We start from the raw sequence: 12,530 nt of genomic DNA, 5'->3' as shown, positions 1-12,530 counted from the left end.
AGCCGAAGGCAGTCGCCCAACCAACTGAGCCACCCAGGCGCCCCCCAAGTCAGTGGTTCTTAAGACTGTCTTTACCACCCAGGGTACTTAAACAACAGGAAAGTAACAACAAAATAACTGATGCGTCCACCCCACCAGTTAAATCTGATGTCCTGGGCTCCAAATTTATTGAAATCTTTCCAGGGTAGCTAATGCGTATGCAGGATTAAGAACTTCTGAAGCTAAATATTTCTTTTCCTGTAGAATCCATATGTCTGTCTCTTCCTCCAGGAAATTTTTCTTGGAGTTCCCAAGACTGGGTTGGGGCTATTCATTTATATATTATTATGGTATTTTATTTTTATGGTGCTATTATTTGTATCATTCAAAACATACCTACTGATGACAACTATGTATAGGTACAGTGCTGAGTGCCGGGGTAATTGTAATGAAAAAGCAAAACCAGTCTGTTTTCATGAAGCTTGGTGTCTAGTGATAATCCAAATTATAAATTGTGACAAGGGCTGCAAAGTGAAAGGAAAGGATGCTATAAAGGAGCTTGTGGAGGGAAGGTTAAGGGAGACATTTCTGAGGAAGTGGCATTTAAATTGATACCTAAAGAATGAATGGAAATTAAGCTGTGAGTGGTGGGGAGAGGATATTCTAGACTTAAGGTCAAGCATATGAAAGAATTCTAGAATGATGCATTTGAGGAGCTAAATTGAAAGGCTGGCAACTGGTTATTGGAAGAGAGAATGATATGAAAAAAGGCTCTAGAGGAGGCAGAAGCAAGTTCACAAGAGCTCTTGAATTTTATCTTAAATGCAATGGAAAACCAGTAAAAGATATTTTAAGAAGAGCAGAATAAACATGTTAAAATAAATACATTAAAATAAAAGTTAATGCCTCAAAATACATTTCAAAATAGTCCTGACTTTTATATTGAACCTGGATTGGAGTGGAGCAAAAGCTGATAGAAGGAAAACCAAATAAAGGCTTAGTGTAGTAATCTCAGAAAGAAATCATGGTGGCCCACCAAGGAGCCAGCAGTACAAATGGGGAGAAGTGGGGATATCTGAAATGTGTATTGTAGAAAGGATCAGCAGGACTCACAACGGGTTGTGTGTGCTGGCTAAAGGGGGAGAGAGGTCACAGAGGACTCTTAGATTTCTGGGTGAGGAACCGGAGTAAGCAGTTATTATTTCCTGAAAAAGAGAAGTAGAAGAGGAACAAAGTTACTGAAAAAAATAAACACAACAATTCAGTGTTGAAAATTGTATTTCTGAGATGTGTAAGAGATGTGCATCTGCATTTCAAGCAGGTAGTTGTCTATTTGGGTCTGGAACTCCAAAGAGGGAATTTAGACCAGGAGCTATTGGTATATTTTACTGAATGGTAATTGCCTATTTCCCTGTCTGCCCCTGTCCTCTCCTTCCCACTGGACTAATCATTACTTGAAGACTAAGATTGCATTCGCAGCAATAAAGACAGCGTCCTCTTTGAATTGTTAGTCGAGTAAATTAGTGAGTACCCATAGCAATACGGATGAGGGGTAGTTATTCAGCATTTGCACTGTGCTAGGCATTATTTCAGCAGTCCACACGTGTCATTTCATTTCATCTTCTCTACAACCTTGGGTGACATGAATCCTTGTTAACTCCATAGTATAGTTAGGAAAATTGGGGCAGAGAGTTTTCCTAACTTTCCTATGCTCTCATAGCTGGTATGTGAAAGAGCCATGATTCCAAGCCAGGTCATCTGCCTCCAGAGTCTGTACTTAGAGCCTCTGTATGTACTTTAAAATGTATTCGAAACTGTGGTGGACACCACATAGATGCTTGTTGAATGGAGAGTTTTAAAATGCCTTGATAAGATGGTATTGGAGGTGATGAGCCCCTGAAGTCTTAACAGAGGCAGTTATTTGCAGGGCATGTATTGCATTTTCTATTTCTCACCCTTTCTGAGGTTTCCATGATCCTCCAGGCGGCTCCATGCCATTTCTAAAGGACTGCGGGGACCGCATAGAGTACTGTCTTCTGTCATTATTTACTTGTTTTTTACTTACATATTTTCTTTGCTCTGTAGCATTCAGCAGGGTAGAATATGCAGAGTCATTGTTTATAAATTGTATTACTAGAAAATTCTGATAATTTTATGAAGGTAAGTAACTGATCCCTTAGATTCAATTTTAGAGATTTAAATGTGGGAAAATAAATCCACATTTGGGGTTACTTTTCATGTATTTTATCTCTTATTAGAAAAATTCACAAGCAAATCAACATAGGTTAAATCTGTCTACTTGCTGCAATAGATAGTACTTAAAGAAATTCTCTATGCGTCTTAAGAAAGCTGGGAAAATAAAATTACTTTGCTCTTAACTGATAGAAGTGGTAAGAGGGGGGCACCTGGGTGGCTCAGTCGTTAAGCGTCTGCCTTCAGCTCAGGTCACGATCCCAGGGTTCTGGGATCGAGCCCCGCATCGGGATCCCTGCTCTGTGGGAAGCCTGCTTCTCCCTCTCCCACTCCCCCTGCTTGTGTTCCCTCTCTCACTGTTTCTCTCTCTGTCAAATAAATAAATAAAATCTTTAAAAAAAAAAAAAAGTGGTAAGAGGTTTCTGACAATTGGATTATCAGCTAAAAGTCTGAATGTGGTGGTTATTTTAAATCTGCCTTTCCAGACACACTGTCCACCCTTTTGTAATCCTGCTCTGCTCCCCAGGGAGGCTGAAATCTAAGCCCAAGCCTTTTTGAAACCCTTGGCCTTTCTTTTGGGATTGGCCAGGGGGAGAAACCAGCAGGAAATTGGAGGGTAAGAGGAGAGACAGAAACTTTGGTAGTTTGGCCTCAGCTCCCCCTCTACCGGCCACTGGCTCGGGGTGGCTGTGTTCTTCACCAAATATCACGCCTCTGGTAGAGTGGCCCTGTCCTACGGTTACAGATCTCACCAGGCTCTAGTAACCACTCCATCCCTTGCCACTTCAGGCCTAGAGGTAGTAATGGTTCACCACTGTTGTTAGCTCTAGTTGCTGCAGCATCTTGTCTACAAGACAAGGACAGTGCGATGTGTCATCTACAGCCAACACTCCAACACTGAGGACCTTGTTCCATTCACCCCTGAGGCAATTGCCTTTTATCAAAGGCGGGCATCTTGGACAAGTTCCCCAGGGGGCAGCCAGCATCCAATGACAGTTCTTTTTTTTTTTTTTATTCTTATGTTAATCCCCTACATATCATCATTAGTTTTAGATGTAGTGTTCCATGATTCTCCAATGACAGTTCTACTGGAGGGTGTAAGGACCTGACCCTATTGCCTGAAAAAGCACCATTTTGAAGGGTCATACCAATTCCAGAGCTCCCTGTGGGATGGGTTGAAGCGTTTGTCTTGATTACATTAGAGTTCGGCTCCTACTTCTGCCCAGTCTTGCTTCCTTACCCTCATAGGTGTTGATCCCAAGGGCATTAGCTGATAAACTTCTACAAGAAAATCTCCATCTCAGACTCCATTTCTCCCAAGACACTCCTTTAGTAAGAGTCTTTTCACTAAACGCTTTTCAATCACCAACTTTGAGTATGCTCTTTGTTTCCTGTTCAGATACTGACAGATATACTCATCGTTTCAAATCAGAGCATCTGATAACATTTAATTTGTTCCACCTACAAAATACTTCCAGCAAAATTTTCAGATGCAATGGGAGGGAAGTATTATTCTGGATTAATCTGGACCATTAACCAGATCAAGGAAAAATGAGTTAATAAAACAAATGAGAGGGAAACCTGGAGTAAATGTCATTGTCATCTTAAAACTTACACCAATGTTTTTATCAATATATGAGTACTGAAGTTTTTACCAAGAATTGAATGAAAACTAAATGTTGGATTTTGGGGAATAATTTTTAAACATGGCTATTGTTCTACATACTGTCACAGGGTCCAAAATGGAGTGATTCTTAGGAGAACCAACAGGCTGTTGAAAACAAAATTCTTGTAATATAATTATAAACCATCCTGATGGAGAAGTTAGGCCAATGTCTAGCACATAATAGATATTCAGTAAATAATGATAGAATATATAAATAAAATCCATTCATCTTTATAAGGAGCTCTCTGAATAACTCAAATAAATAAATTTTTAAAAACATAGAAAGAAAAGCACCTAGCAAAGAATGATATGAAAATTGGCAACAATTACGGGCTTAGGACAGGTGATATAATGACAGAAGAAGGAAATGGGGAAGAATTACAAGTCTTTTTTTTTTTTTAACAAACAAAATAATCTTTAATTTAGAAAGGGGAGCATTGATGTGTTTAATTTGTGAAGTAAAGTCCATCTAATCAGATAATTAAATTAAGGACATAACTTACATGCTTTTGATAAATTCACATTTTCAACCGAGACAAATTGCACGTGAGTTTGAACTTCCAGCCTTGTGTGAAGACTGTGGCATGGCCTTCGCAGGGATGTTTGAAGGGAGTCCTTCACTGGGCAGTAAGTTGGATATATAACCCATGATATCTCATCTAATGTTTTCCACAAATTTGGGTGAGAGATATTATTCAGTTATAAAGCATTCCTTTTGGGGTGCCTAGGTGGTGCATTTGGTTAAGCGTCCAACTCTGGGTTTTGGGTCAGGGTCGTGGGATCAAGCCCCGCGTTGGGTTCTGTGCTCAGCGCAGGAGTCTGCTTGGGATTCTCTGTCCCTCTCCCCTTCCCGCTCGTGCTCTCTCTCTCTCTGTCTCTTTCTCTCAAATAAATGAATAAATCTTTAAAAAAAAAAGCATTCATTTCTTCATAAGAGATAACTCAGAAGGTCACACCGCTTAGGTAAGGTGTCTTGGGAAAAGGATGAAGAAAAATGACTGCAAAACTAGGAAGACTGAGTAGCTACATACTGTCCCACTGCTATTATTCCTTTCAAAGATTTAGTTTGAAAATTTTAAAGCATTTTATTATGGTGACTATTTAGAAAAATTAAATGATTTGGAATTAGGGATAGGAGTGTCTTAGACTGAGTCATAATGATTCATGTATTTGGTCTATATAATAATAATAGCAATAATCAATTCTCCACATTTGCTTATGTAAAACTAAGCAAAATTTATGTTTTGACTCAATTGTCTGGACTGAGTCAATGGTGAGTGTAGTATAAATAGTCTTTAATAAGAAAATAAATTAGGAGAATTTTTTGTCAAATAATTGTGAGCGATTATTGTTTTGATAAAACGGTTGATTAAATTTTTTCACACTTGAACTGGTTGTGACACCAATCCAGAAATTATTTTTGTTCTGTGTAATAACCAGCTGTTTTCCATAATTTCCTGGGAACAGAAGGAGAATGAGCATCAGTTGCAGAAGGCAATTTTCCAGCCAGTGGAGGCGAAATTCTGAGATCTAGATTAGGTTACTAAGTATATTTGCAAACTCTTTCCCTGTATACCTTAGAAAACAGAAAAATGTCTGTTTTGGATGGCAAAATTGCAGCGCTGTTCTGCAGTCGGTGGGGTCTGAGCTCAGAAGTACAACATGATGACTTTATTATTAGAAAGAAAGAGAATCAGCATTCCTGCACCTTAAGAAGAGAAAAGGAGCCAATTAGAGACCAAGTGTCTTGTCTATGATGAGAGGTAGTGTGGAAATGAATTCCTGCCTTCCTCATGGCTGAACAGGTAGCATATTATGGTTCCTATTTTAGAAATCTAATAATCAGCATTTGAATATGGTGCCCTTATTCCTTGTCTGTATCTCTTACGGACCGTTCATCTCTGGAGGTAAATGGAGTTGTTCTTTTTTTATAAGGTATCAGAATGACCTTAATCCTTCCAGACAGACATTCCCAAGGTATTTTTAAGAGGCAGCCAGGGAAGGAGAGTGTGACTTTTGACAGTCTGCTGACCTCTGCACGCCCCACCCTGCAACCTCCTGGAAAGGCCCAAGCGGTGCGGAGGCTCCTGGAGTTCAGCCGCTGACTCATCAGGGGCCAGGCAAACTTGAGGAATTCCAGGTTGCAAATGTTAACGAATGAATGCCAACCTCTGTTTTCCCTTCAGCCGGTTCTAGTCAGCTTTTATGGAAGCAGAACGGCACCCATTCTCTGGTCACATTTTTCCTTCACATGACTCCCAACAAATGATGTGTCCCTGAGGATAATCTGTGTTTAATCTCCATATTTATCCTGTAAAAGACCATAGAACTAAGCAGGAAGGAAAATATTTATGCGCATGCACATACATATATACATGCTGTATTCTGTCATTCTGATAGCTTATAATGACTTGTCCATCTTGCCCTTGAATCTGATAAATGGGCTTTGTAACCAGGGTCTCTGTCTAAAGAGATAGGAAATGTCTTGGCTAAAGGGGAAAAAAAAAAAAAAGTCACAGCACAGATCAGCTTCTGATGTGGAACAGTATTACAAAGTCAGGCCACCCCGACTTCCCTGCTTCCTCCTGTCCTCCCTGCCAGCACTTATAGGAATAATTCGAATCTAGCACATGCTTGGACTGAGCAGTGGAACAGGGTTCTGGTGCTCTCATGAGTGGCAGTCTTCCAGGGTTTCATAGCCATGAAAGTGCCCTAAACAAAGAGAACGTTGGAGTCCCTGAGTCCTGAACTATAGATCTGTCTTCTCATCATCAGAACACCAGCTCTGAGCAGCCATGGGTCTAGGGGTGCGGGTGGGGAATGGGGTGGGAATGGGTGGGGGGTGGCTATGTGCACCTGGAGAGGGGCAGGTGGAAGAAGGCAGGCCCCACACGCTGGGTTCTTTCCCGCTGACACCTACTCCTGTATGACAAGTGCCCTTTCAAGTAAAAGTAGTAAGTTTTCTCCTGTTTAAGTCACAGGCAGTGGAGGTTTTTATCTTTGCTTTTGACAGTCAAGCCACATGGTCTGGAGACTAGGGATTAGGTTGAACACAAAACCTAGAGCTGGAATCCTCTGTATCTGTGTCATCAACAGTGGAGGAAATTTCCTGCAGGATGGAGAGGCCTGCCTCTGATCGCTCACTGTTGTAGGGCTGTGGGCCCACAAAGATTGTGAGAGGTCTTTGGAGGCTAGATGAAGGGGAGATTTATGAGCCATCGTTGTTCTGTCTTCCCCTTCCGTGTCCTCCGAGAGGCCATGTGTGAAAATAGAGGGCAGGCGTCTGAAAGGATCTGGACTGCTAGCCAGATCGCTTTCCCAAGTCCTAGCTACCCTTGGTACTCAGCCAAAGTCATACGTTAAAGAGCAGTCATTCTCCTTGAAGTCCTTTGGCCAAATAAATCTAAACCAGGGACTTCACTCTACAGAAACTTCGTTCTGTGCCTTGGCAAATTGGGATAATACTCTGTCTCCGTCCTGCACTTCCTGGAGAGGTAGGGGGAAGCTGTTGATACTTCTGCCACTGCTGGGCTCCTGAAGGTAACCTTCACGGGCAGTCCCAGGGGCTCTAAACTGTCGGGAGAAGGGTATTACACCAAAGTCACTTGGAAAAGGAATTCTTCATATAGTCCGGGAAGTCAAGTAAATGGATTTTCTTCATCATATTCCTTCAGAAGTCTTTGAAATAATTTTAGAGGGGATCTTTTCTCCAGCCGCCAGTAAAGATGTCCATTCACTCTGTTCCGTGGTCCATTTGTGAATAACAAGGCACAGCTAAGGAGCACGGTCATTCACGCAGGTGAGCTGTGGCACAGCCTGGCTGAGCGCACCCAGTCATCTGCCCTGTTCCGCAGCGGCTTCAGCCTGGGATGGTCACCTTCTGGGTTGAGATTGGCCGCGTTTCTTGTTTACGTTGTTTCTTCATATCCTTTCTGTCAAATGAAAATTGTTTTGTGTTTTTTCTCAGTTAAAAAAAATTATTAGTAAACTTGGCTTGCATTCAAGGAATATAGGCAAGCCAGGATGATTCAAGTTTGGGGCCTGTAATTTTGTCTTCTGCGCGCATCGGGCTGCAATTTCACAGTGGGGATGAGTCTTCCATATGTGGAGCTGTATAAATAGCAGGACTTTGTGATATGGGAGTACAGCAGCCTTAAAATAGTTGAACCAGAAGATGTTATGAAAACGCTATTTCTAAGCCTTATACATCTGTGCAGAGTGAACATCTTATTATGTGTTCATAATGTGTTAACCAAATGCCTAGCAGAGAGTGGTTGTCTTTGTGTGGAGGAGAAGGAGGGTAAGGACAAAGGCTCAGTCCATTGGTGTGCAGAGAAGCAGAAATTAGACAAGGAGTCACAGTGCTGGAGAGGCAAGATAACATCCTTAAAACAGTTCTGATAACTGGCTAGACACACCATTAAAAAAAGAGAGAAAATGAATCTTAAATGCTTACGTGCCAGATGGCTAAAATCTAAATAACAGTTTTCTATTGTCCAAGGCTATTCACTTGTTAGCCCTAGAAATTTATCTCTTCAAAACTTCCTATCCAGTTACTTTTACTCGAATCGATTTTTTGGAGGGAGGATGGAGTCTAGTAACTTGCCAGCTATGTGATGGAGTAAGTGTGTTTGGATTGAATACAGAAGCCAAAGTCAACTTTTTTTTTTTCTTCTTCTTAAATAATAGATTACTGGTTGGAGTGGAAGAACAGGGATATTTATGTTAATATCACTTTTTCTTCCCTCTTAATTCTTTAAAACCTTAAAGGTCCACTGTATACATTGTTTGCATGCTGTTTGCTGATAGAATATCATGTGGAACTCCGTATAGTAGAGTAAACTATCCATTTCTCACTGTACTATTTTCATATGCAATTCACTCAGTTTTATTTGTGGAAGGTCCCATACCATCATTTCGAATGGAAGAGTGAAGCTTTGTGTCTTCCTTCCATATATACCACTCACCGTGACCTTTCCAAGATCCAAGGGCAACTTTTCTGATTGAGATTTGAGTTTATAACTTAATCTAAACATGGAAAGGAAACTGAGTATCATAAGGCCAGATACCCCCTCTGTGTGGCAAATAAGGCTTGATTCTCTTAAGCCACAAGGTCATGGGAAAGTGATTTTGGTCCCCAATGACCCCTGAACCTCAAACTGAAAGGTACACATTCTCCACTATGCCATGGCTTCCTTGCATTGTATTGGGCCGTGTCAACAGGAGCAAGTGCTCAGACTTCAATCAAACACATGGACTCCATGGCTGAGGGAACTCCTTAATCCGATGGATGGAAAGTTAAGTTTAGATGAACAAAACATGAGACTCATTGTATCTTAGGCGTGTGATAAGAACAGAGGAAGGAACCATGAAGAGAGCTGTGAATAATACTTGCATTTCAACAGGAAGTCAAATTAGGTCCTGATATTTTAATATGGAAATGTTTTTAAAGATCAAACCATAAATAGGAAATATATCCCTTGTGCAAGAGAAGCCATGAAGAAAATTAACTCAGTCCTAGAAACTATGGGTTTAAATTTTGCCAGGATGAATTTTGTTTTTCCCAGTTTTTATTAGGGAAAATTCCTCTGGAGTTTCACAAGTGTACCTTTTGGGTGATGTATTTTCATTTATTCTACTTATCAGCCACAGTCAGAGGCCCAATTCTGAATCAGTCTTCATTGTATACTAAGTTGAGAAAAATGTGAACTAAATGCAAATTATTCTAATAACTTTTTAAAAGTTACATAAAACATGAAATTTGTTCATGATTCTAATTATGTTCAAACATTTCTAATGTGTGTTATATTACAAATTTTACATATTCATCTTTTTTTAATTATTAAAACATTTAGCTAACATTGTTATATTCACTTTTCACATGAAGAAATTGAGGCCTATCCCACATTATAGAGAAAATAAGCTGAAATTACAATTTTGGAATTCATACTTTGTCATTTCAAACTATTCTTTTAATGCTCTGTTTCTATTGCGGTGCCTTAATATTAATACTTAATAGGTTCTTAAGTGGTTTCTTTTTCAATTTTCTAAGTAAAAGGCACTGAGTAAGCTAAACGGAGATTTAAGACTGAGGAAAAATATCTGGCCTGGCTTTTCATGGAGCCAAGGTAAATGAGCATATAAGGCACATGCATGGAAAAGCAAATGATACCCTTCACAGTCCTGTGATTATTGACACATGGCTTTGCAATGCAAATACTCCAGGTGAAGAGGCTGCTTACACAGTGACAGGATAACACTTTCACTTCCCACTTACCCTCAGAATCACAATAATTCAATGGTAAAAGCCAGCAAGCTCATGTGTCAGGCCTGGATTCTGTTCCCATCTCCCTTTTTCTTTGTATATTATATGAAAATCGGCATAAAGATAGAGACCAGAGACCACGGTGATATCCTACACAGAAGTTGTTTCATAAATTATAAGGGCAGTTGTTTTATGAGTTTGGAAGTGACCAGTTCAATGAAGAGATGCAATTGATGTCTGCCTTTATGATTGAAGCCAATAAAAGCTTTCTCCTCTCTCATTGCTGACCTCTAAATATCTGGTCTGTGGACACGTGATCCTTGCTGGATAATCACGGAACTCAGCACACTGGCCCAGTGGTTGGTCCAGGAGGAGGCGTGTGCGCAGGCACAGCTCAGCAAAGTCTTCCCTGATGTGCGGGCACTGGAAGAGAGCTTTCTTCTGTTTGGCCTGTCAGGAGCCCACAGACAGGCTTGTGCTGCCAGTGGTTATTTTTCCTGGGATATGAGGAAAATCTGTCTGGAAATGAACCCCAGACTCAGAGATAAATAGAACCACAAGATTGGGAGGAATTTTTGATGGCATTAGGAGAGCCCTCACATCTAGATGACCCTTTGGATTTCCTAGTGACATAAAGTAGTATTTTTAAATTTTTTTTCAAAAGCCAGTTTGAGTTAGGTTTCTTTTACTTGCAATTAAAAGGCTCCTTATTAAAAGCTTAAGAAAACTCAACCCCTGATGCTCTGTAACTTCCCCTTTTGAAGCCTTTTTTGGGGGCGGGTATCTCTCTTAGGCTTCTCACTCTGAGTACTTATGGACTATTGCAGTTTGAGATTGAAGATAAAATGTGATAAAATTAAGGAATTACAAAAATTATAGTTGTATCTATTTTAAAACCGGATATTGGTTGTACAAAGGATAAATGCTGTAGGACTTTAGAGAGGGGTAGATAACTGGGAGCAAGTGTGATTCAGGGAAAGCTTAATTCCGGTTGTAAACTTGGACCTTCAATGATGCACAAGGGTTTAAGAATAGATGGTGAGTAAAGGGAAAGGTACTGCAGGTAAAGAAACTAAGAGGAACAAAGGCACAGAGATGGGGATGAGTGGAAGGGACTCCACTCCGGGTGGAAAGATGAGGTCATATTTGAGATGGCAGAAAGTTGTTGCGTTGTAACAGAGGGATGTGAAAACCAGGCAGTAGACCTTTTGATGTCGTAGGAAATAGGAGACCTTAAAAGTTTTGGCCAGGGATGTGACCTGATAAAAGGGATATTTCACAAATATTAGTACTGCTGTGCTGTGCGGTTGTAATGGGAGGTAGAATGGCATCAGGACGGCTAGTAAGGAGGCTTATTTTCAGCTTTTTCAGTAATGTGCTATGAGAGGAATCAAAACTTGGATGTAGGTTGTAGCAGTGAGAATGCAGAGGGAAGATGAGAATGATACAAAGACATGTCAAATAAAAAACATCCAGAGGGTTTGATTGGGAAGATGAAGAAGGATGGTTAACTCTCAAGTTTTTGATTCTTCATGTCAGGACACGTCCTTGCACATGTGGGGTTTGAATTATTGAGAGGTCCACACTGGAAGGATGTACTATTGAAGGTACAGGATTGGAATTTGGATTCCAGAATATAGAGAAGACAGGACTGGACACAGTGACTGGGAGTAAATTTGCAAAGAAATTATGATAAAGTCAGGAGAATGGATGATGAGCGGTAAAGAGGAATAGAAAGACCTGTGTGTTTGTGTGTGTGTGTGTGTGTGTGTGTGTAAAAGAAAAAAAGTAAATTGTGAGTGCTTACTATTATTTCCAATTAAATATAACAGTTGAGGGTTTTTATTTATATCTTTGGTTGTATACTTTCTCTTATGCTGAAAATCTTGATTATGAATGACGTTAACATAATAGCTTTTAAATTTTGGTTTAAATTTACAAATCACAAGTGATTTAATAATTCCAATGTCTGGCCCCAAGCTTCTTTAATTTGATACTTGGTTTTAACAATGTTTAGATAAAAAAGATGTCTCACAAAGATATGAAGAACCAAACAGAATCTTTAATGGCTTACACTTAGTTAAACCATGATCCTTATTTTTCAGTTCTGTCTACCAGTTACAAAGTTCTTTGTTGGAATTCTTTTGCTGGGTGGGGAAGGGAAAAAGAAGGTTGAGTTAAGCTCCGTGGACCCCACGGCTTACTTCTCAAGACTCAGAAAAGCATCTTGGAGATGCAGACCAAGAAGAAAACAAACTCCCAGCTTTAAGAAAAAGAAAAATAATAATACAAATTTCTTTTGGATTTGCTTTCTTCACGTGGAATTATTGCTAGATAAAATTGCTTTGGAGAATAGATACACAATGACCAGTTTGAGTAGGGGAATGACACGAGGGAAGCAGATTGTAGGAAGAATGATCTGGCAAC

Source organism: Leptonychotes weddellii, chromosome 7 (assembly GCF_054177405.1).
Source record: "Leptonychotes weddellii isolate Sample4059 chromosome 7, ASM5417740v2, whole genome shotgun sequence".
NCBI lineage: Eukaryota > Metazoa > Chordata > Mammalia > Carnivora > Phocidae > Leptonychotes > Leptonychotes weddellii.
This window is presented reverse-complemented; position numbering follows the sequence as displayed.